The following is a 4,130-nucleotide window of genomic DNA, read 5'->3' as shown; positions in this document are numbered from 1 at the left end:
TTGATGCCTTGAGAAGGACATAGCATCACTTAAGTACTGTGCCAACCAAAAATGCGTAACCTGAATCTACTTATAAGGAAATATCAGACACATCTAAACTGAGAGAGAGTCTATAAAATAACTGGTTTGTATTCTTCAAGAAACGTCAGTGTCAGGAAAGAAAGGCTGAGAAGCTGTCTGAGATTAAAGAAGACTAGAGAGATATGCAAACTTTATTCGTTATGGGATTTGGGCCTGGATCCAATCCTGAAAAATGATTCCTATACAGAACATTACTGGCATCATTGAATAAACTGGAATTAGGACTGAAGATTAGAATAAAGTATTATATTACTGTTAATTTTTTGCATGTATTTTTTTTTCTTTTTTGAAATGGAGTCTGTCTCTGTCGCCCAGCCTGGGGTGCAGTGGTGCAATCTCCGCTCACTGCAACCTGTGCCTCCTGGGTTCAAGCGATTCTTCTGCCTCAGTCTCCCCAGTAGCTAGGATTACAGGCATGCACCGCCATGCTCAGCTAATTTTTTTTTTTTAACTCTTGAAATACAGAAGTTTATTTATAAACTTTGTAAAGTAGAAGAAAACTCTGTCAAGAAAGACCAAGTGGAAAATGGGTTTCCAAAAAAATGTAATTTTAGGGCAACAAAAGTCTAAAAGGCCACAAAAGACAAATAACACCACTTCCATCTGAACCATGGCTAGTTACTTGCATTTTCTGGCATTGTCAATCATTGAATCTGGGTTTTCCTCTGAGTTCCACACAGAGCATGCACTACACAACAATTTTATCAGACCATACTTGCTTTCTACACACATTTCAGGACAAGCTACCACCAGAAACAAATCAATACAAATACATCAGGGACTGAACAATCTCAGTAGTGGGTGAGACACATTTTGCAAAATCCTGCCAAACAAAGGAACTGAAAAGGCTGTGGGCAAAACGAATGAGGGAGCGTTAAAGAATGAAATACTTTCAGTATTAATAATTAATTCAGACACGGTACTGTATTTTGTACAAAAGAAAATTAACATTTAGTAACACACTAATGAATTTTATCTCCAAAGAGATGAGTGCACTGGCAAAGTATGCGGATTACAGTGGAGAGCTGTGGACAGCAGATACCGAAAACACCCCGGCCTGGCAGGTCGCCAGGTGAGGATGGCCTTCACTGACCACTCCCTTTGCCAGAGGTCCAGAAAGAACTTGCAGCATGTTCACCTGCCTGCTACACTGCCAACTCCAAGTAGCAAACTTCAAGGAGCCAAAGAGGAGTCCCCAGTGGGCAAGGGGAGCAGAGAAGAGAAACATGGTTAATATAAACCTAAAAGACAGTAAAATGGGATACAATCCCCATTCAAATCCCAGAGACAAGGACAAGTCCCCAAAAGTAGTTGTTAGACTAAAAAAACAGGACACACCTCACTTCCCCAAAAAGATAATACATAGAAATTTTGGGAATAACTGGAAAAATAGAGAAATGCTCAATGAAAACCAAGCTCTTCACCTCAAACATCTCAGGACTGAAACACATCCTCTATTATCCAGTCAACAATGCCCTTGCTCTTTAGCAGGGATGCAACTGGTCAATGACACCAAATGGCTTTACAGGGCAACTTTTAAAATGTTCCTTTTAGACCAAAGCCTAGGCTATGAGGATCTAAGCAGCCCTCTAAGACTTGTGACAGCAAGTTCCAAAGGTTCCAACGTCTAGTCCTTCCTTCCCAGACACAACCTCAAACACAAAATCCCCTGTCATGGTACAATTTATATTTTGAAATACAGAAGCATATTTTAAAAACTCTTAAGGCATTTATTTATTACAACATTATCTGATTTCACATTAGCTTAAAATTCAATTCAGTCTTTCCATGTCTTCACTGAGGTCGCCACCTCAGCATATTACACACCTTCTCCAGCACTCAGTGTGACCGGCATCCGCACAGTGAGCCCCAGAGTCAGCCTGTTTCCCAGGTGAACCAACTAGATATTAATACTGCTCTGCTACAACGTAAACACTCCTAACTCAAACTTACGGGAAAAGGAGTGAAACGTCTGTGAAGTGACTTTAAGAAAAGGTACTTTTGCTTATGAAAAGAAACCAGCGAGTCTTCTAAGGATAATAACAGGGAGTATTTTACAGTTAAGCACATGATTTGGAGGGAGGAATCTGGATGTTGCTCTGCTGGTCCAGGCTGTTAATACTCTTCTTGCTCCTCCTGTGGGCCCCCTTCATCAGGTATCACAAAGTCTTCATCTGTGGCATATGGAATGTCTATAGTCCTCTGCAATACAGGGTTGTTTTTCCCCTCATTCTCCTGGCAAATCAATTCAATGCTCCATAGCTTTTCAAAGTAGAAATCCCTCTTTCTCCAAGTCTTCAACAGTGAGTTTCAATACATTGACCTGCTTCATCAACTCAGCTGCCTGGTCATCCCCATTGCCCACACCAGGGTTCTTTCATAACACGCAGGGCCAGCCTTGGGAGCCGCAGCAGTTCTCTGTGTTGAGATGGGCCTCTGCGGAGCTGCATTGCTAAAATTTTGGTTTATTCAGAGCTGGAGCAAGGAGGGAGGGAGCCACTGAGGTTTCTTGACCTTGTCTGGCAGTCACAGGGTCATAGGCTTTTCCATCATAGTTTGCATCAAAAAACTTCTTGAACCACTGCATGAATTCAAAATTCTCCTGAAACTTGCCTGTTACTGATTTGTCCACAGGAATTATTTTGTCAACACCCATCCTCTTAAAACCCGCTTGCAGTATTTTGAAGTTCCAGATGCACTCATGTTCTAGCTTAGCTTGAAATTTCACTTTCTTCAAGTCAATGGAGCCAGGAAACAGCATGTCCATAAACTGACACTAGGCAGTCCCTGACATTATTTGATCTTTGTCAGATTCAACTGCAGAGACTCATTGAGGCCAGTATGTCATGTCGACTTAGGTTATCATTGGTCACTGACGTGAGTATATGTTCACTGCCATCTTCGGCTCTCGGGGGAATCAAGTCCACTGCCCTCACCCGGCTCCAGTTCCTTCATCTCGTTCAAACCACCAGACTCCACACTTTTTGTATTTTTAGTAGAGACGGAGTTTCACCATGATGGTCAGCCTGATCCTGAACTCCTGACCTCATGACCTGCCCACTTTGGCCTCCCAAAGTGCTGAGATTACGGGAGTGAGCCACTGCACCTGGCCTTTATAATTTTATCGTAGCTATTTTTTAAAATCTTCGTACTCTTAGCTAATGTTAATTAAACATTTAAAGGTTAAAATGTAATAATTCCTGAAACTTAGCCTCATACATTAAAGAAAGAAATGTATATTATATACATGCTGAACACACATACACACATATGCATACAATATATACATATGAGAGAGAGGAAGAAAGATCATAAAAGAAATAAGCTAGTCATTTTTAAAACTGTACAAGGGAATTTTTATTTTTGCAACTTGTACAAAGTTTGAAATTGTTCCAGAATAAAAATGTAAACTAATTACTAACTAGTTTCAGTTGTGTTAAAATTAAATTTTCGTTCCTTTAATGTTTTATTTCATATGAGAGCCTTTATTTTGAGAGTAGAGAAATGGTGAAAATGTTAGAGATAAAGGTTAATTATTGGTGTCAGAAAGAAGAGAGAGGAGCCAGGTTCTCGATATAAAAATGAGTGAAAATTTCCAGTAAACAACAACAACAAAAAGTTATGAGCACGGGAGGAGAAGGCAGATGGAGAGGAAAGGCCATAATAAAGAACTTTGTCCTGGAGCACAAAGGATTAGAAAAGGGATTCAAGATTTATTGAGGCAGTTTAAAAAATGAGTTTTGGCGGGGTGCGGTGGCTCACGCGTGTAATCCCAGCACTTTGGGAGGCTGAGGCGGGCTGATCACGAGGTCAGGAGATCGAGACCATCGTGGCTAATACAGTGAAATCGTGGCTAATACAGTGAAACCCCGTCTCTACTAAAAATACAAAAACAAAATTAGCCGGGTGTGGTTGGGGGCGCCTGTAGTCCCAGTTACCTGGCAGGAGACTGAGGCAGGAGAATGGCGTGAACCCGGGAAGCGGAGTTTGCAGTGAGCCAGGAGCCTGCCACTGCACTTCAGCCTGGGCGACAGAGCGAGACTCTGTCT

General features: G+C 41.4%; 1 pseudogene; it reads right to left on the bottom strand.

The window, feature by feature from the left end:
* Positions 1-2,196: 2,196 nt before the first annotated feature.
* LOC105516802 lies at positions 2,197-2,980 on the bottom strand (annotated as a pseudogene).
* Positions 2,981-4,130: the final 1,150 nt, after the last annotated feature.

The sequence above is a fragment of the Colobus angolensis genome, unplaced genomic scaffold (genome assembly GCF_000951035.1).
Source record: "Colobus angolensis palliatus isolate OR3802 unplaced genomic scaffold, Cang.pa_1.0 Scaffold29, whole genome shotgun sequence".
In the NCBI taxonomy this organism is placed as follows: Eukaryota; Metazoa; Chordata; class Mammalia; order Primates; family Cercopithecidae; genus Colobus; species Colobus angolensis.
This window is presented reverse-complemented; position numbering and strand designations above follow the sequence as displayed.